Source organism: Perognathus longimembris, chromosome 2 (genome assembly GCF_023159225.1).
Source record: "Perognathus longimembris pacificus isolate PPM17 chromosome 2, ASM2315922v1, whole genome shotgun sequence".
NCBI classification, from domain to species: Eukaryota; Metazoa; Chordata; class Mammalia; order Rodentia; family Heteromyidae; genus Perognathus; species Perognathus longimembris.
Genome location: NC_063162.1, coordinates 52,819,132 through 52,840,561, shown reverse-complemented (window position 1 = coordinate 52,840,561; position 21,430 = coordinate 52,819,132).

The following is a 21,430-nucleotide window of genomic DNA, read 5'->3' as shown; positions in this document are numbered from 1 at the left end:
CATACTGTGCTGGCCTATAAACTGAAAGTCTGGAAAATCTTCCTATGAGTCCTGTCCCCCTGGGTCAGGCAGGCTCTGAAGGTCTTGACCAGTAAACACTGGGGCAATTTCCAGGCCCAGACTTTAGGAAAAAGCAGCTCTCACTTCCTGTCTGTGGGGGGCATTGTTCTTGTGGAACCCCTTCCTGGGACCAGGAAGAGGTCTTGAGACTCCTGACATGGTAGCCCAACTTGATGGCCTGGGAATGGGCCAGTGAGGGAGCTCATGCAGTCTCCAGGAAAGGGCTCCAGTTTGGTGAACTCTGGCTGGAGCGTCCTTCGAAGGGCCATCAGAGTCACAGGCCCTTAGACACTTTGAAGTTCCTAGAATTGGGGCTTGAACTCAGTCAGGGCTTTTTATGCTCCAGCATCACGTTCTTGAGCTCTACCTCTGTTTCCAGGTTTTTGCTGGTTAATTGGAGACAGGAATCTCCTGGATGGATATGGCCTTAAATCTCAATCCTCAGATCTCAGCCTCCTGAGTAGCTAGGATTACAAGTGTGAGCCATGGGAGCCCAGCCTGATGGTGTTTTTAAAACTCAGGTGCCTGGGGAAGGGGGAGAAGGAGGGGAAGGAGAAGGAAGTGGAGGAGGAGGAGGAAGCAAAGGAGATGAAGGCAAGACAAAGGTGATCCAGATAATCATTCTAGTACTTTTTATTGCTCTAAGTTTTAAAATTTTATCTTTTATTTTTGAGGTAATGATAAATTTACACAGTTTTAAGAAATGTACTCAATTTCCCCAAATTCAGTAACATCCCAGGCCCTTTTTAGTTATTTTTCAGATAGAGTCTTGTGCTTCAGGGCACTGTGAAAGTTGGGCTATTTCTGAACATGTTTCCCTTACTAACCCCAGGACCAGAAGGCTGGAGGACCCCCAAGGTAGGCAGTGGGGAGGCCAAGATTTGGACCTAAGGCAGTCTAGTGCCAGAGTCCCCTGAATGAGAGGTGAGCTCCTGCTCCTGGCCCTGGCCCTGCTTCCTGGGGGACAGGGGATGGACACCAAGGTCCACTGCCATCCCCAAACACCATGCACAGGTGGCTCCCTCCTTTCCTGCCCTTCATGCCTCTCCTTTCCTGGCTGAGAGCTTCAGCTACACTGGTCCCAGTAGGTCTCGGCAGACCTATCCTCTTCTAGTTGATTTGCAAGAGACGACTTGCCATCCTTAATGACAAAAGGGGAAACTGAGGCTCAGCTGGGAAAGGAAGTGGGGCTCGATTGTATTCAGTCTTGGGTCCTTACCTCTGCCTTCTAGAGGCTTCATCTCATCTGAGAGGCGGGAGAGCACTTTCCCAGGCAGGGCAGGGCTCCCACAGGGCGAGGAGGAAGATGGGGAACAGGCATGGCTTGCTATTCCCATTCTGAAGATGACAAATTTGAATCAGGGCTGGGGGTCCAGCAAAGCCTGGCCTTCACCTCGGACTCCATCCAGGTGAGTAGACAGTTTCTTTGGGCCTGTCTGTCCTTGAGTTGGGGGTAGGACATCCAAGAAGCTGGCATCTACTAGGTGTACAATGCACAGTCCAACTCTTTGGGTGGTGATTTTTGCAATTTGAGCCTAGCCAGGGATGGCAGAAGGCTTGAGCAAACAATGACCCACCCCCAGGTTTGATGGATGCTTGTAGTGGCTCCATGGCAGGCTCTGCTCAGGGCCACCTGCCCTTCAAGTCCTTCAGATCTATCTAGCCTGTGTTACTCAGGCTGGGGGAGGGGCCCAGGGGGTGTAAGAGGGGCAGGGAAGGCTGTTTAGAGGAGGTGGTGCTAGCGCTGGCCATGGAAGGGGTGGGGGTCAGAACGCTTCCCTGGGCAGGAGTCACTAAGGACACAGCTGGCTTCCATTTTCCTCATGGAGGGGAGAAATAAGGAGAAAGATTCAGGCTTGGGGGTGGGGAGAGTGGTGTCTATGGATCTATTACAGACAGAAGGCCCCAAATAGCTAGACTCAGGATGGTGGCTGGCCATGCCTGAGCAAACTCCTCATCAGCACCTTGGCACTGAGCTACAAGGACTTACTGGATTTTACCCTGAACACTTGTGGATCCTACTTCAAAAAATTCCACTGTATTAACATCTAAACTTGTAGAGGAAGATAATCTCTTTTTTTCTTTTTTTAATTCTCAGGGGACTGGAGACCATCTTACATGTTCTCTTCTCTATTGCTTCACGATGGCCTATGCATGCAATCCTAGATGCTCAGGAGGATGAGATCTGCAATTCTTGGTTCCAAGCCAGCTCAGGCAATAAAGTCCATGAGACTTTTAACTTCAATTAACCACAGAAAAAGAAAGACAGAAGTGGAGCTGTGACTCAAAGTGGTAGAATGCTAGCCTCGAGCAAAAGAACTCAGAGACAGCACTCAGGCCCCAAGTTCAAGCCCCACAACTGACAGAAAAAGAAAAGAAAAGAAAACAAACAAAAGTAAGTGGAGCTGTGGCTCAAGTGGTTCTAGCTTTGAGTGAAAAAGCTAAAGGACAATGGTGGGCCCTGAATTCAAGCCTCAGTACTAGTGTAAAGAGAGATAGAGATAGACACAGAGAAGAGAGACAGAGAGAGACAGACACACACACACACACACACACAGAAAGATCAGTTTCACTGTTGAAAGTTCACTTATCTCCAGTGCATAACTCCATGGTTTATAGTTTATTCCCAGGACTGGGTAACCATCATCACCATACAATCATAGAACATTTCCTCATCCCCTCCCCCCCCCAAAGAAATCTTGCATCCATTTCCAATCACTTCCCATTTCAACCTAAAAAACAGAGAGACTGCAATATCGAACTTGTACCTGGCTCCCCGCGTTATCCCGCTCCACTTTGGCTGCTTCTGCCTTTTTTCTGCTGATGCTGGAGAAAGCTCCTCTCTCCTATCTCTGGGGAGCTGGCAGAGCACTCACACTGAGCAGCTCCAGTTCATGGCATGCTTTACCTGTGTCCTTCAAACAGGGGAAGAAGCAATCACCCTCTCTGAGTCCTCTCTGACTACTCATTCGAAAACCTGGAAACAGACCCAGATGGTTCCCCTTAGATACCCAAGCGGGGCCAGAGTCCTCCTCCTTTACGTCTGGTAGCCAGAAGCCTTTGATTTTAAGAGTCTGCTCTTTGCTTTCACTCTACATGACTGTGTGGCAATGGCAGTGCCACCTGTGATGACCAGATGGATAGGGGGCCAAGGTCAGAATTTCAGTCAGCGCCCTATGGTTCACAGAAGAAGAGACTGCTCCCCAGGTCAGAGGCCAACCTGCCTCTGACCTGCTGTGAATACTGAACTCACCCCTTTGGGTCTCAGGACCTCTAGGTCTTGTCCCAGGACAGTGGGATCCAGCTGGTCAATCATTCTGGGCTCCTATACCGTGATGTTTATAACCCTCCTCCCAGGAAGCTCCTCTCCAGGGGAAGCTGCGAGAGAGGCCTCTGCTACCCAAGAGACAGCAATAAGAAGTGTCAATGAGTCCTTGGTTGACTTTGCTTTCTGTGATGAAGGAGAGTCAGGCTCAGCATCCTCAAGGTGCTGTGTGCCTTGAGCCTACCCTGCATGGGAGCAGGGGAAGGGCAAGTCCCAGAGGAGCCCCTGGGGGCTGGAGTAGAAGGAAGACCCAAAGTTGTCTCCATCCTGGCCCAAGTAGACCAGGCTCATCATTTGTGGGTGGGTAACCCGAAGCTGTCCCTCACAGAAGGCAGGCTGAACAAATGGGAGACTGTGTCCTGCCTGGGTGGAACACTGCCTGTGCCCCCAGCACTGAGCCCTGCCCAGCAGTAATAGGGCAGTTGGGGGTAGCTCTGTGGTTAGACCACCAGCAGGAAGCTCAGCTCCATCTCTTACAGCTGTGTGGGGGTCAGTACAGAGCCTGGGGCTGCCTCTTAAGGAAAGAAGCAATGAACCCCATTGTCTCCATCTCCTTGAATGGAGTGAGGCTACCTGCAGGACAGTCCCTGGGGTGGGCAGGTCAGGTGAGCACCCATTAATATTAATAAGCACCTTTATCCTCTTTACCAAAGCTCTGACATTTTTTTTTTTAGTGCCAGTACTGGGGCTTGAACTCAGGGGTCAAGGGCAGCTTTTTGGTGGTTAATTGGAGATAAGAGTCTCACTGACTTTCCTCTGGGCTGGCTTCAAACGGTAATCCTCAGATCTCAGCCTCCCAAACTCCCGAGCTCGGAAAACAGGTGTCTATGTCACCATTGCTCAGTCAATCCCCAACATCTTATCAAACCTGGAAGGCCCTTTACAATTTGGCCCAGGCTTCTTTGCTCTCTAGCCGAGCTTCAGGCAAGCAGAGAGTCTTTTAATTGCTTCCTGAGTTGGTTTCCAAATTCCACACTTTTGCCGATGCAGTTCCCTCCCTCGGATGAGAACTGGTTTCTATTTAGACCTCACTGAAACTGTCCCCTGCACATATCACACTGTAGTTAATAAGTTTGTGTCTATATGCATATGACTCTGTATATGTTTTCATGTATCTATATTTATATCCATATCTGGGGTCTAACTTCACTAACTACTCATTGTTATTCTGAAATTCAAATGAAACTGGGTGCCAGGAGTTCCTTTGCTCCCCCTAATCCATTGGGGGTTCACCTGTGTAAATGCTGAGGGTAGGGAGCCATTGCCTGGGGACAATGAGACAAGGGTCTTGGATCAAACATGGAGGGCACAGCTGGCCTGCTGCCAGGCCAGAGTCTGTGTGTGTGTGGGATCCCATGAAGGACAGGTGTTTTGTAGATCTGGGGCCCTTGGCTGGAACCCAGTCTATATATGGTGCTGGTGCTGGGCAGGGGTGGGCACAGGCTGCCTCTGTCCCTGTAGCATGTGAGGAATGTGGCCCGTTAAGAGTTCCCTGTGGAGGCGTGTCCAGGCTGCTCCCCATAGGCGCCCTCTGGCATCTCCTTCCAGGTCCCATTGGCTGCCCTTACAGACTGCTATCTCTGTCAACCACCAGCTCAGTCTGGGAGCAGGCTCACTGAAGGCCTGCCCAGAACTCCTCTGGACATGCTGGGCCAAGGCAGTGCCAAGCTGTTCCTTTTCCTGCAGTGGCTGGTGGCATGGGGGCTCCCACTCTTTCTCCCTCTGGGCCTTGAAACTTTATATTCCCAGCCTCCCTGGGAGCTAAGTCTTTCCCAGTCTTAGGCTGCAAGAAGTCCCCTGAGAGGGACACATTTACATGAAAAGGAACCTGTCCCTTTTCACCAGCAGGGTGTATGGATGGATCACAGACTCTCAACAATACCTGGGAAGAGGGCAGTCCTTCCTAAGTCTCCACAAAACTCAGAGCTGAGCAGTCTGGGGCTCTGGCCTGGGATGGGAAGGGGCTAGTACAGTGATAGCTTTTTCCTGGGGCTCTGCCTGGGCATCTCCTCAAAGCAGGCTCCTTTCCATATCTTCCCATGGCTCCTTGTGGCCCAGGTGTCCGTGTGAATGGCCTGTCTACCCCAGGCTGTACTGCCCTTATACCCAGTGATCATGCCTCTTCTCCTTGTAGCCCCTGCCACCTGTGTGACTCTAGCCATTGGCCAGGAAATCATCAGTTGTGTTCTACACAGCATGTGACACGGGGCTCTAGCGGACATTGTGTAATGTGAGCAGCGACCTGGCCCTCCAGAAGTGAGGGGCTCACTTGGAAACACAGGAAGTATGGTAGAAAGATGAACGAGCTGTCAGCACCAGGTATCTAACCCCTAGAGTCTAGAGCCTAGAGCCAACTTTGTTAACCAGTGTCTGAGGACTTGGCTGGACGAGGACAAGTTACCTGAGGTGTTCTTTCTTTCCTTCCTTCCTCCCTTCCTCCCTTCTTTCCTTCTTTCCTTCCTTCCTTCCTCCCTCCCTCCCTCCCTCCTTCCCTCCCTCCCTCTTCTTCCTTTCTTCCTTCCTTCCTCTCTTCCTTCCTTCCTCTCTTCCTCTCTTTCTCTCTTTCTCTCTTTCTCTCTTTCTTTCTTTCTCTCTTTCTTTCTCTCTTTCTTTCTTTCTTTCTCTCTCTCTCTCTCTTTCTTTCTTTCTTTCTTTCTTTCTTTCTTTCTTTCTTTCTTTCTTTCTTTCTTTCTTTCTTTCTTTCTTTCTTTCTTTCCTTCTTTTTGTGTATGTGCCAGTACTGGGGGCTTGAACTCAGGGCCTTGAGCTCTTGCTTGTTTTCTCTACTCAAGGATGGCACTCTACCACCTGAACCATACCTTCACTTTTGGCTTAAAATTTTTTTTTCTTATTTATTGTCAAAGTGATGTACAGAGAGGTTACAGTTTCATATGTTAGGCATTGGATACATTTCTTATACTGTTTGTTACCTCCTCCCTCATCCCCTCCTCCCCCCTTCCCCTTTCCTCTTCCCCCAGGAGTTGTTCAGTTCGTTTAGACCAAACAGTTTTGCAAGTATTGCTTTTGTAGTCGTTTGTCTTTTTATCCTGTGTCTCTCGATTTTGGTATTCCCTTTCACTTTCCTAGTTCTAATACGAGTATATACAGTTTTCAATGTACTCAGATAGGATACAGTGATAGTGCAGGTACAACCACAGGAAGGGGATACAAGAGGATCATCAACAATAGAAGCTACAGTTTCACATGGCATGTTGAAAGTAATTACAACAGTGATATATCACTCGTTTCTATAACATGGAGTTCATTTCACTTAGCATTATCTTATGCATTCATAGGGGCATAGCTATTAGGCTCTTGTGATCCTCTGCTGTGACTAGCCTAAACCTGTGCTAATTATTCCCTATGAGGTAGACCATAGAGTCCATGTTTCTTTGGGTCTGGCTCACTTCACTTAGTATAATTTTTTCCAAGTCCTTCCATTTCCTTACGAATGGGGCAATGTCATTCTTTCACTTTTGGCTTTTTGATGGTTCACTGGAGATAGGAGTCTCTCAGCTTTCTCTGCTGAACCCCACTTCAAACCTCGATCCTCAGATCTCAGTCTCCCCAGTAGCTAGGATTATAGATATGAGTCACTCTCACCTGGCTATTATTCATTGTTTTTGTTCATTTTTGGTGGTACAGGGGATTGAACTCAGGGCCTCTAGCTTACTAGGCTGGTGCTTTACCACTTGAACCAAACCTCCTGCCCTTCACCTGAGTTTTTCTTAGCTTCATCTTGGAGTGGGGCAGAAGTTCCTCACTTCCCTTCTACCCTAGAGTGTGAGAAGTAAGTAAGAGAGAAGCGGGCAGAGCAGATGGCGCCATGTCCCTCTATGACGGGGCTTATTTGGGCTCTGTGGGCCCCCCGATCTGTGCATTTGTTTGTTGCTCTGGCATAGAAAGTCCTGTTCTGTAGACCTGGAGGACAAGTTGTTCAAACCAGTTTGGGGATGTGGGGAGAGGGAGTTGGAGCAGGCTCTGTGGAGAATGGGACATTGGCAATGAGGTGGAAAGAACTAGGAGGAACTTTCCATGAGGAGATGAAGGTGGGTGGGGAGGGGCGGGAAGGGTGTGTCACACTCTGGGAGTGGCCTGTGCAAAGCCACTGGGGGATGAAGAGAAGTACATGTCAAGCCATCTAGGCTGACACCCAGGGTCTACGAAGGAGGGTAGGACAGGGCAGGGAGCCCAGAGATGCCGGAGGGAGGGGTCAGCCTGGGGTCAGTGTGAGAAAGCCTGTGCATGCCAGCCTGAGGGGGTCTGGATTTCATCCACTTGACAAAGAGGCCAAGGAAGGCTTTTAACGGGAGTGACACGGTCAAAAGCGCTCCTTGGCCCTGCCTGCTAGATACTCTCTCTACTCCTCTACCTCCTTTGAAATCCTGCCTTATCTATAGAGCCCAGTTCAAATGTCCTAAGTCTCCTCTTTCTCCCTGGTCAGGGCATGGTCCTTGCTCTTGTGGAGGGTGATCTGTCACCTGCCTCTCATTCTGGGACTGACCATGTGGCCCAGCACTGACTGAGTTCCTCATGTCCTTCACTGTCTTGCGGATCATCTGTGCCTGCACAATCCCAGCTCCCCTCTCTCTGCTGTGAGACAGGCGTGGAATACTCCCACACCCCCCTCACAGGGATTGAGCTGCATTGCTGGGTCAAACCAGCCTGGAGAAGACAGGCCATGTCTCAATGTGATCTTTCTGGGTTATACTGGAGCTTAGTGACTCCCAACGACATAGGCCCCTCTGGTCTTGTCATAGAAGGGGTGTCATGGGCCTGCAGCTGGTGCAGCCGGATGTGTTGTGGCTGGAGGTTAAGGAAGGGCCAGGTACACAGAGAGAGCAGAGTCTGGATTTTGGGGTTCCTGGAGAGAGAACTTGAACTCATTCACAGTCTCCAGGAATTCTCTATTTATGCTTACTCTGGTTCTATCCTTTATGGGAGGAAGATCCAGGGCCTGAGATGGAGGCACCAAGCTAAGATGACATTGGAAGCTGCGAGGGAAACATTGAGTTGGAGGGTAGAGCTGGAAAGGAGGAGTGGAGGAAGAGATCCCAAAGCAGTTGGCATGGAGCTACCAGGAGTAAAACCTGACTTCGTGAGTTGATCACAATGGTACATGGCTGTTTTCAAATCCCTATCCACTGGGAAGGGTGGCCAGTATATGAAAGGCCCACCATATTCCAACAGCTCCAGTAGAGAGAGGAGCCTCTCTCAACTTCTTTTTGGTCAGGGCCTGGGAGAGGATTAGCTGGGTACCTACTATGCCGGATATCCTTCTCATTGCCTCTGCTGAGTACCTAATAGATACTGGGTGCTAAGGGCACAGATGTCAAGAAAGATTAAACTTGGGGGCTTGAGTTCTTGGTTCACTTTTTCATTCCAGGCTGACACCAGGCTCTATCTCTTGAGTCACATCTCCACTTCTGGCTTTTTGTTGGTTAATTGGAGATAAGAGTCTTCGATTTGTCTGTGCCCACTGACTTTGAGGCGTGATCCTCAAAACTCAGCCTCCTGAGTAGCTAGAATTACAGATGTGACCACCAGTACCTAGCAAGACTATTGCCATTTATGAAGATGGTGACCACTGAAATGAGTCCTTTCAGTGGACTATTCCTACCTCAGGGCAGAGCATCTAGCTTTGGATGGGAGCAGAAGGTAATCAGAGAGGGCTTCCTGGAAGAGGTATCTGAAGATAAGTCTTGGAAGACAAGAGAGAACTAAGCAGACAGCATATAGGCCTGGTGTGTGTGTGTGTATGTGTGTGTGTGTGTGTACCGGCCTATGCAATATTGTACACAAACAATTTGGAGACACAAAGTTGTGTGAAGAGATTATTGCTTTATGCCCCAATCACTCTGAAGTGCAGGGAGAGGACCCTGGATTCACAGGGACCAATCAGATAGGCTGGCTCGCCACCCTGAGCTGTTTGGTTTCACAGAACAGGTTTTAAGGCTGGAGAGTGGCTTGTTTGTATCTGAGTTGTACATGATGACCCTGGCGAGACCCTGGCGATCGTGGCGCGGCTGACTCACAATGAGCAGAGACAAGAGGTAGGGAGATTGTCGCAATAGCCCAGGCAGGAGATGAGGGCTTGGCCTCAGCCTGTGGTCTCAGGAATATGTTGAGAAAGCTTTCGGAGGCCAAGTGGCCAGGGGTCTAGTGACAGAATGAATATTTGGGATGAGCAAGAGGGCAGGCTGGCCTTGTCATGGCTGAGCTGCGGTGCCAGCCCAGCAGAAGGAATTTGGGGTGGAGGGGGAGCGGGGCAAGCTGGAGACTCTGGCTGATCCCAGGTTGAGACCTGGTGAGTCTTGGGAGCCTGTGCTATGTGAGGAATCCCAGGAGACAGCCTGGGTGTGGCTGTGGCCATCAGGAGGGAGGGTTGCTGCAGATGAGCAGATCTGCAAGGGTGCGGCTAGGCCACAGGAGAAACCAGAGGAGAGGAACACAGCCCAGGGAGACTGCCCTGGGTGGATGGATGACCTCCATGAACCTTGACCTTTAGTGGGTAGGTGAGTAGGTGGGAGGGGAGATTAAAGAGGCAGGGAGAAAGGGTGATGTTATGCAGCTACTAGAGGACAGGGCTGCCAGCTTAAGAGGGGGTAACTGTTGTCTGCCTTGTCTAAGATGAGTGAGAAAGCACCAAGAGAAGGCCTACGGCAGGGAAGTGGGGGTCCAAGGGGTCTGCATTGGACTGGGAGAGATGGGAGCTTGGGAGAGATGGGAGCAGGATGGGGGGCTTGGCAGAAGGGGAAGGTTGGGTAGAAAGGGAGACCTGTGGACTCTCCAGAGGCTGGGAACAGGTGGGCCTAGTGTGGACTTGCTCTGTTACCTGTGGGTTGGAAGGGAAGGGTCCTTACCCACTGGTTCTGCACAGAGGTGGGGCATGGAGGTGGGGCCAGGACAGCAGGGCACACAGGAAGGCCTTCATGGTTTTGATGAACTCAGGGGTCTCCAGGAGTGGCAACAGGCAGAATGGACAGGAATCATGAGGAGAAGGGCAAAGGTCAGCGAGGCAAAGAACTCAGGAGGAGGGAGATTGGGGACGGGAGGCTGGCCAAGGCAGGTCAGGTTGATGGTCCAGCTGAGATGAAATCCTCACATTGACTCTGGTCCCAAGTCTTTAGGCTTTGATTCCTTGCCAGCCTGAGGCCATCCAGGAAAGGCTGTGGTTGGGACAAGTGAATGGAAGGATGGTGTCCAAGGGTTCAGGGCTGTGGAGGAGAGTCAGATGAGGAAACTATTGGGGTGGTTAGAAATTGAGGTCAGAGGGAGGGACAGTTGGGCTTGAAATGGAAGAGAGGCAGCTCTAGGTGAAGGCCTGGTCCAGGGTGCGCCAAGAGGTAGGGCTGCAGTTGAGCAGAGGAGAAGGCCTCTTGTCTAACGAGGGCAGGTGTTGGGTGGGTCTCCCACATGGACGTGAGAAGCCACTAGGTGACAGCCAGCCTGGGACGGAGGAAGGAGAGACAGTGAGCTAACGCTGGAGGTCATCCAGTGGAGAGGGGCTGCTTGGGAAGTGAATGGAGGGAGAAGCATGTGGGGGTGGGGAGGAAGAGGAGTCAGGAGCATCACTCACCCCACGAAGAAAGCCCCACCCTGTGACAGGGGGCTGATGGAAATCATAATCTGGAAATACCCTCCCAAGAACGCAAAAGGGATGTGGGGACTTTGTGGGTGACTCAAGGAAAGGAGATGCGAAGCCAGAAACAGCTTTCGGGGCGGGGTGGGGGGATGAGGGGAGATCTCAGACCTCAAGGTTTCCATCCTGATGCTGAGGAAAGGAGCTGTTCTCAAGGAAGCATGTCAGCTTGGAGAGGCAGCCAGGTAGACATGACCATAAAGTGGGGGGAAGCACTGTGAGAAAAGGTACAAGCGCACAGGGGTTCAGCAGACAGGAGGCTTAGGATGAGGAGGAGTTGACCTGGTGGTTTAAGATGGAGGAGTGATCTGCAACAATGGAAAAACAAAGTATGATGGGCACCTGTGGAGTATTGGACACTGGGCTGGGGAAAGAGAACCACAGAGACGCCAGTCTGGCTTTGTGCTGGGCCACACACCTTGCTTGCATTTCCCTCCCTCCCTCCCTCCCTCCCTCCCTCCCTCCCTCCCTCCCTCCCTCCCTCCCTCCCTCCCTCCCTCCCTCTTTCTTTCTTTCCTTCTTTCTCTTGCCCTCCTCCTCTCCTTCCCTCCCTCTACTCCCTCCTCATCTTCCTACTCCTCTTTCTTCTTCTTCTTGTGCTGATAGTGGGGCTTGGGTGCTGCCCTTGAGCTTTTAAACCCAAGGCTGGTGAGCTACCACTTGAGCTCCACTTTCCATTTTATGATGGTTGATTGTAAGAGTCCCACAGGACTTTCCTGCCCTGGCTGGCTTCAAACCATGATCTTTAGATCTCAACCTCCTAAATAGCTGGGATTACAGGCATAAGCCACGGGAGTCCAGCTAGCTTGAGGTTTCTTAATGCATCTTCCAAGCCTCTAAGGAGGCTGATGTTTATAATTTTCATGTCCTCACATCAAGTCTGGGACTCCCAAGAGTCAGTCTAGTGGCTAGCATCTCAGAATTCTAGAATCGGGCCATGCTGACTCCTCTGACTCCCTAGCTGTGTGACTTTAGGCAGTTCTGGAACCTTTCTGGCCCATCTTCTGCAACTGGAAATGGAGTAATAAAAACACCTGGCTTGTGTGGTCATGGTGAGGTTTGAGTGGTGCAATAGATGCAAACTGACCCAAACAGCTCACACAACACACAGTAGGCACTGTGTGCATGCGCACTGCAATTATTATTTAGATCCAAGGTCATTTAGATAGGAGTGCGAAGAAGAGAGCTTGGGACCAAGGCCTGAGGCCCAGTGCACCATACCCTGGGTTGTTCTGGATGCACTGACCCAGCTGGGGAGGAAGGAGCTCTGTCCCCTCCCTCCAGGCTTGCTCCTCTGCTGCAGGCATGTGACATACTGTGGCGTGATGTGTTTGCCCTTCCTGGTGTAAGACGTGACTCAGAGGGGCATGCTGGGGAAAATGTGCTGCTTGGATATGCCCACCTCATCGCCCCTGCATTCTTTTGAGCCTCTCTGAATCAGACTTTATATCTGGCTCTGCCATTCACTGGCCTTATTTATGCAGAAAACGAGGCTGGCCTCACATTTCCAACTTGCTCAAACCACCAGAAAGATTCATCTTTTGGTCTGGGAGAGGAGGAAGAAAGGAGAGAGAGAGACAGACAGACAGACACACAGACACAGAGACAGTGAGAAAGAGAAGAGAAAGAGACAGGGGGGAGAGAGAGAGTGAGGGGGTGAGAGGAGAAACAGAGAGAGGGGGGAGAGAGAGAGGAGAAAGACAGAGAGGGGAGAGAGAGTGAGGGAGGAAAGAGACAGAGAGGGGGGGAGAGTGAGGGGAGAAAGAGAGAGACAGAGAGACAGACAGACAGACACAGAGACAGAGAAAGAAGAGAAAGACAGAGAGGGGGGAGAGAGTGAGGTGGGAGAGAGAGACAGAGAGAGAGAGAGAGAGAGGAAGGTTAGGAAAAAAGAAAGGAAGGAAGGAAAGCAAGGCAACCAACAATCAAAACAACCTTCTCCTCGCAGTGTAATCTGAGCAGCTTCCAGAAGGATAAGGTCTTCCCACCGTGGATGGCCCCCTCCTTCCCCCTCCCCTCCCCTCCCTCCCTTCTCTCTCTCCCCCTCCTCCCCCAGCCTCTAACGCAGGCTGTTTTCACAGGAAGCGAATCCTGGAGCATTTTTAATGTGCCCCTCGAGGCAGAACAATGAGGCCCTAGAAACCTCGGAACCCGCGCTTCCTCCCAGTTATCCGGAGCCTGTGCCCAGCGCCTTCTGGAGAGAGCGAGGGCGGCTGCGCGAGGAGGGAGGGGGGGGGGGACCGGGGCATCTCCGGGCAGTGCGATGGGGGGCGGGGTGTGTGTATGTCGGGGAGGGGAGGGGGGGTCTGGTTCACTGGGTGTTGCAGGCCTGCACGAGGGAAGCCCATTAACCAAATAATAGGTTTGGTTCCGACTGTTTTGCCAAGGTACCCGGCATTTATCCGGCTCCCGATTGGGGGCGGGGAGCTGTGAGGAGGCGGCGCGGATCCAATTACCGCTGCTCCGGCCGGGTCGCGGGGAGGTGGCGACCCGCCTGGTGGGGCTCGGAGCGGGATGCACGATCGGGGTGGGGGGCGTAAACCCTCGGGGTTGGCCGGCTCGGGCCGTCCCCCACCCCCAGGCGCGCGGCTCCTCCCGTGCGTCCTCTCAGCTGCCCCATTGTTTATTGTGGAGCCGGCCTCTCCCCCAGCCCGCCCCCCTCCCTCCCTCCCTCCCGCCTTTCTTCCCTCCTCCCGAAAGAAAGAAGAGCCGGTCCGTGGAGACGAATGAGTCATGAATAAACAAACAGCGTGGGGGTGCCGTCACTCCGGGCTGACTCCGGGCTGCGCCCCGGCCCCGCTCCTCGCTCAGCGACCTCCTGCCCCCCCCCCCAACCCCTGGGCGCCCTGGCTCAGCCTGGATCCCACCCCCTCACACACTGGACTGGGGTTCCCAGAACCCCAATTCCATGGCTTGTCCTTGGCCACAGCCCTTGCAAGCATCCCGGGCCTTGGTGGGGAGAGAGGGAGGGAGGGATGGAAGGAGGGAGCTTAGCTTGATGACCCTGCACGCACAAGATTGCTTGTGAGTCCACCCCAACCGATCCCCATGAATTTGACAGGAGCCTTCCTCAGGGAGCAGGGCAAGTAGGCGACTGCTGGAGTTGCTTTGCTGGGTGGGGCTCAGGCTCTGGGAATGCAAGTGTTGGGGAGTGTTGGAGGCAGGGACCCAAGACTAGCATTTAAAGGGTGCGTGCCCTGTGCATGTGTGTTTGGTCTGTGGGGTTCAGGAGTGTGGGTCCATGCCTGCGTTGGTGCGCTCTCTCTCTCTCTCTCTCTCTCTCTCTCTCTCTCTCTCTCTCTCTCTCTCTCTCTCTCTCTCTGTTGCATGACCATTTTTCAGACATTCATTTAGCCTCTGCTGCTTTAGGGCTTCAAAGTCCTGCTTTGTGCTTAGTGATTTCTCTACTTGGTCTTTTTTCTTCTCCTTGGTGTGATCCAGTGGGTCATTTGGGGCCATCTTTTCCCCATTAATAAGGCCTCAGGGCTCCCACAGATCTCCAGGGCCTGGCCTGGCTGGCCTTAGTGTCCAGTCAGCTGTGGCCACACGCAGGCTGACAGTGCTGACTCATGGCTGGCCAATGCTGAGCGAGTCTGACTGACCAGGGCCCAGGCTGGGCCAGCCTCCCTGTGGCTGAGGGGAGGGCAGGCTGGGTCCTGCCTCTGGGAGGCCTGCTGAGTCCCTGTGGTTCCACAGGGTCTGGGCCAGCCTAGACCTTCCAGGAGCTGTGACAGCACAGGGTCAACACCAAGGGCAGGAGCAAGCCATTCCTTCCGGCTTTCCTTGCAACCATGCATACTCACCTGGACAGCCCAGGGTCAGCAGGGATGGCAGGGGCCTTCAACACAAAGACTGGAAGGACAAGAGCCCAGCTCCTTCCTTGCTACTTGGCTAGTGTAGAACCTGCCAACTTGGGCCCCTGCTCCATCTCCATGGACAGGCCTACCTCCCAAAGCTCCCTGGCTCCATGCTGGAGGTTTGAAGGTAGGCATTGATGCCTCTGGAGCTGAAGCAGGGCCTGTGGTGTTGCATATGGCAGCCGTACTCCTTGTTATTACTCATTCCTGACCCCACTGCCCCGATTCACCCGCTGGAGTTATCTTCATGCTGCACTCTTAACTTTTTCTTCTGATACTGGGATTTGAACTCAAGGGCCATGCATGATGCTTTAGTTTTTTGCTCAAGGCTGGCTCTCCCTGCTTGAGTCACAGTTCCTGTTCTAGCTTTTTGCTGGTGAATTGGAAATTAAGAGTCTCCTGGACTTTCCTTCCTGGCTGGCTTTGAATCTTGATCCTCAGACCTCAGCCTTCTGAGTAGCTAGGATTACAGGCATTGAGCTCTAGCTTTAGTTGTGCTCTGACTAGGGAGGAAGGTTCTGGGGTTAAAACAGGACAACCCTGATAATTCCCTTATCTCTCATCATCCAGCAGCTGGAGGGGGTTGGGAAATCTAAGATCAATATAAGTTAGAGATAAGTAAAGGTGGGCTCACAGCTTGGTCCCTTCATTTGCTAGCTCTAATACTTAGGGTAAGTCACTTAACCTTTCTGCTTCTTCTCTCCTCTTCTTTCAAATGGAGTGAGTTGGTTGTAAAAGTTGTGAGAACTCCAATGCTGAGCTTGACATGGGACGGTGTGGCATAGGAAGTGACTTTGCCTCTGTCTATTCCCAATCCTCTCTTTATCGCCCCAGATCAATAGGATTCAGGTTTTTGTTGTTGTTGTTCTGGTCCTGGGCTTGAACTCAGGGCCTAGATGCTGCTCCTGAGCTTTTTTTGCTCAAGGCTAGGGCTCTACCACTTGAGCCACAGCTCTACTTCTGGCTTTTGGCTGGTGAATTGGAGATAAACATCTCATACTTTCCTTATGGCTTGGAACCTTGATCTTCAGATCTCAGTCTTCTGAGTAGTTAGGATTACAGATGTGAGCCACCAGTGTTCTGCTAGGATTCTGATTTTTGTCTATCTATCTTGTTCATCTTGTGGCCCAGAGAAATGCTGGGTTTTGGCAAGACTCAGAGGCCATCCCACACAGTCCGTGAGGGGTTCAGACATCTGGAGCAGTATGGGGACTGGGTGGGACTGGTATCGGAGGGGGACCACTAGTATCCACAGCGTATTGCCAAGAGGTCTCCACTTCTCATGTCATCCGGGACCTGGATTGGCTTCAATTTACAGAATTTTTTTCTTTGGTCTTCATGGGATTAAAAAGAAAACAGCTAATATTTAGGCATGGGTATCTATCATGGCAAGTGTGGGTTTTCAGCAGTTGAGGGATTTGACTACACAGGCTTACATGTCCATGTGGCCATTCTGGGCTGGAAGTGAGCAGTGGTGCCCCCTATAGGCAACATCTATGCTCTGCAGTTTACCCCAGTCTCCACTATTCTCTAGCACACTCCACTTTCTTCCAACTTTAGTGTGAAGGAAAATGGCCTGGAGGAGCTCCTGTCCTCCCTCCTCCTCCTCCTCCTCCTCCTCCTCCTCCTCCTCCTCCTCCTCCTCCTCCTCCTCCTCCTCCTCCTCCTCCTCCTCCTCCTCCCTCCTCCTCCTCCTTCCTCCTCTTCCTCTCCTCCTTCCTCTTCCTCCTCCTCCTTCTCTCTCCTCCTCCTCCTTCTTCTTTTCCTCCTCCTCTTCTTTCTTCTTCCTCCTCTTCCTCCTCTTTCTCCTCCTCCATCTTGTCCTTTTCTCTCCTCCTTCTCTCTCTTCCTCCCCCTCCTCTTCCTCTTCCTCCTTCTTTTCTTCTCCTCCTTCTTCTTCCCCTTGCCTTCCCCCTCCTTCTCTCCTCTTCCTTCCCTTCCTTCTCCTCTCTTCTTCTTCTTCCACCTCCTTTTTCTTCTTTTCCTTTCCTTCTCCTTTTTCTGCTTCTTCATTTTTTCTCGTGTTAGTACTGGGACTTGAACTCAGAACCTGGTCACTCTGCTTTAACTTTTTCTGGTGTTCTATTACTTGAGGCACAGCTCTACTTCCACCTTTTAGCTGGTTAATTGGTGATAAGAATCTTATAAACTGGCCTGCCTCTCCTGGCTTCGAATCCAGACTCTCAGATCTCAGCCTCCTGAGTAGCTGGGATTATTGGCATGAGCCACTAGTGCCGGCTTTGGAGGCCTCTTAAAACACAGATTACCAGGCCTATCTGTAGTTTCTGAGAATTTACTTGTAGCAGGTCCTGGGGGGCACTGGCGTGACTGGGTCAGGGGCTAACTTTGAGAACCACAGGGCTACCTGAGGCTTCAACTGTCCCCCACGGTGTGCGGCTTCATGTGTTTGTGTGGAATAGGGACACAGCTCTGTGTACTCCCAGCTCAAGCTGTGAGTATGGTGTGTTCTGGTAAAATGGAGAAGTGTCTAATTCTTTGGGGATATAAAGGGTGCAATGGAATTTCCCCTTGTGCATCTATGCATATGAGTTGCATAGATTCAAATAAATGCGACTTAGAGTGTCACAATGAGGTCAGTCCTGAACTCAGTATGAGCGATCTGTTCACCAAGTTAACAACCATGATCGCTGTTAGGACAGGAGGCACAGGGCATGAGACAGACTGGTCTCCATCCATCTGCGGCTCTCCTGACCATCAGGACAGGCAGAAATATGAACTGAACAGGTACTTGCCACAAGGAAGGAGAACTGGAGGCAGTCAGGGTGCTGAGATGGAGAATGGAGAATTGATACGGAGCATCTGAAATCTATATGGTCAAGAAACTCCTCTCTGGGGCCCTCAGCCTAGGCAGGAAGAGCCAGATTGAGAAACTGGGACCAAGCTTCTCAATGGGAAGGGGATCTTGGGCCAAGTTGGCTTGAGGGAGATGAGGAGGCATGGTTCTAATTATGATCTCCAGCTCTACAGATTCCACCCCTTTAAAGCCCAGCTTGTGACTGGCTCACCAAACTCAGAGAGCACCTTTGACTTGACCTTCCTGTTCTGTCTTTGTCTCTGACTCTCTCTCTCTTGCACACACACACACACATACACACACACACACACACACACACACGAGTTGCTCTCTGCCCTCTAGCTTTGGCTGTCTTATTCGTCAGGACCAGTATTTGGTTTGTCACCCACTGCTTCGATGGGCTCCATGCAGTGTACATGCCATTCCCTGACAACCTAACTCATCCTTCTGGACCTTTGTGTACAGATGAGGAAACTGAAGCCAGTGCTTTCCATGTCTTCCATTTTCCAGTTAGTCTGTCCACACATTAGGAGGAAGGGCAGGGCTTTTCCTTACTCTTAGGTTCCCTCAAAGGGCCCATCCCAAGGTAAAACACTGAGCCAGCCTGGGACTGTAACTCAGACTCCCTGTGTTTGCATCTCCTAAAAGGTCTGGAGAACCAGCTGCACACTATTTCCCTTCTGTGACCTCTGCAGACATCACTAATCAATCACTACATTTTCCCATGGAGCTCAGTGTACAGCAGCAGATCCTTAACACAGTCCCCCCGGAAGCTGATGCCAATGGATCAGAGTTGCTGTGTGGGATGAGATTTTTCAACCATTTTTGTTTGAGGAAGGGGTCTGATACTCTGTGTCCCACTGGGACTTCTGAATACATGAAAACATGTGTCATGGATCTAGGTGGGATTTCAGACATAGAGGTTGGAGTTGGGTTTAGCTGGTGGTGGTGGAAGGTGGACAGGCAGTGGGCAGGGTGTCTTCTCTGAAGGAGGGAGTGGGGTCTGGGAGTGGCAGGGGGAGGAGCCAGGACTGAACTGAGTTGAGGGGGTGGGGGGGTATCCTGGAGATCCCCAAGGGCAGATAAAGGACTTTTAAAGTTACCTTGAGAGGGAAGGCCTCGAAGCCCTACCCTTTTGACCTCCCTCCCCAATTTGAAGCATTATTCTCCCTAGAGGTGAGAACACCCCCACCCCAAATGAGAAGCAGAGGCAGCACAGCGCCCTCTGTAAGCCAGAGACACTTTTATGGAAATGAACTGTGGAGATTGGTGTTCCCAGAATATCAGTATATTTTGTCCTAAGAAAAAGCACATGGCTGCTAAGGCTCCTGCTGGGATCAGTGGTCCCAAGGAACTGTCTGGGGGTCTCATGGCTCTCTCTGTACGGAGCTCTGGGTGGTGGCTGGGCCTGGGTCCCAGGGCTCAGGCCCCGGATGGGAAGTGAGCAGAGTGGGCCTCGTCCTACCCACCGACACAGCGGAGGTTAGGAGGAAGCCCCGAGCTGTGATTACACAGGGCTTATAAAGGCAAAGAACAAGGTTACAACAATCAGCTGTGCAAGCAAGATTAGAACACAGGTACAAATCTGATTGGCTCAGGGTTCGATTCTAAAATGGGGTTCACGTGGTGGGGCCTAACTTCAAAGTCTGGCACCTCATTTCCCCCTTTTTCTTTTTGGTACCTTGGGAGCCAATCATGGCTCCATTCTGTCCATTTCAATGGCTTGCATGTCTAGGGGATGATATAGAGGTAAGGCATGGGCCAGTAGGACCCAATGTAGTAACCAAAGGGCCTGTCACCATTTCTTACAAGAATATTCTCTGTACCTCTGTTCTGCATGTCTCTAGTTTATCCTGCCTCATCTTCCCAAAAAACAACTCTGGTCCCTTGATTTTAAAGGGGGGCTGATGGGTGAAGATCATCCATCTTCTGTAACTTCTTCAGGCTGACTCAGGGGCGTAGACCTTACCTAGCCAGGAACCTATAACCTTAGTCTCAGTCTAACTTTCTTTTCTTGAGGCGAAGGTAAAGCGGCTGAGTTGGGTGCTTGGAGACCTCCCATGTTCCATCACGGTAGTTGTCATCCAGGGCAAAGGGGTCAGCTGGCCTGGCGTGGAAGCAATGAACCCAAGTGGCGATGCCGTCTAGGGTCCCTTCCACCGTGGTTAATCTGTTGATTGAGGGCATTGGCAAGCTGACAGGCCTTTAACAGATCTCAATAAGGACAACACAATCTCAGGTCTACAAGCTTTCCTTCCTAAACAGATGTATCAACTTAAAATCTTACTGCCAGTCAGGGCTTTGAGTAACTGTGGGGGGTGAGATTTTAATCTATCCTCACTGTTGTGCCAAGTCGCAAGACCACCCCAAGAAGACCACCGAGATTCAGACACTCCGAAATGCAAAAGCAAGGCAAGGCTTTATTTAACGAGCTGCCAACTCGGGCCTCGTCCTACCCACCGACACAGCGGAGGTTAGGAGGAAGCCCCGAGCTGTGATTACACAGGGCTTATAAAGGCAAAGAACAAGGTTACAACAATCAGCTGTGCAAGCAAGATTAGAACACAGGTACAAATCTGATTGGCTCAGGGTTCGATTCTAAAATGGGGTTCACGTGATGGGGCCTGACTTCAAAGTCTGGCACCTCATTTCCCCCTTTTTCTTTTTGGTACCTTGGGAGCCAATCATGGCTCCATTCTGTCCATTTCAATGGCTTGCATGTCTAGGGGATGATATAGAGGTAAGGCATGGGCCAGTAGGGCCAAAAGTAGTATCTGAAAATAACTCTGGTCCCTCGGTTTTAAAGGGGGGCTGATGGGTGAAGATCATCCATCTTCTGTAATTTCTTCAGGCTGACTCAGGGGCGTAGACCTTACCTAGCCAGGAACCTATAACCTTAGTCTCAGTCTTGAGACGAAGGCAAAGCGGCTGAGTTGGGTGCTTGGAGACCTCCCATGTTCCATCACGGTAGTTGTCATCCAGTGCAAAGGGGTCAGCTGGCCTGGCGTAGAAGCAATGAACCCAAGTGGCGATGCCGTCTAGGGTCCCATCCACCGTGGTTAATCTGTTGATTGGGGCATTGGCAAGCTGACAGGCCTTTAACAGATCTCAATAAGGACACAACACAATCTCAGGTCTACAAGCTTTCTTTCCTAAACAGATGTATCAACTTAAAATTCTTACTGCCAGTCAGGGCTTTGAGTCAATGTGGGGGGTGAGATTTTAATCTATCCTCTCATTTGACAAACTTACCCTTACTAACCACTATCACAGATGACTGGCAAGTTCCTGCCCAGTAGACAGACATGGGGACTGGAAAGGCATGCTCATGAACTATTCTTCTAGGACTTCCCGGCTTTAACTTTTGAAAGGCTAACAGTAGTGACTCTAGGATCTGACACCATCTCTGCCATCCAAGCAGTGGCTTACTGCCTCTGGATGCTCCATCACTTTTGTCCCAGGAGGAGTGACTTTCGACTTGGACTCAGGGCCTGAGTGCTGTCCCTCAGCTCTCCAGCTCAAGACTAGCACCGTACCACTTTTGAGCTCCACACCACTCTGTTCCCAGCACTTTGCTGGCTGATTAGAGACAAGTCTCTCACAGGGACCTTTCTTTGCCTGGGCTGGCTTCGAACCGCAGATTCAGATCAATGAGTCTTATAAGGGGCCACTTTACTTCAATTAGAAGCAACAAGGTGGTCCACACAGAAGTAGTTTTTAAGCATGCTCTC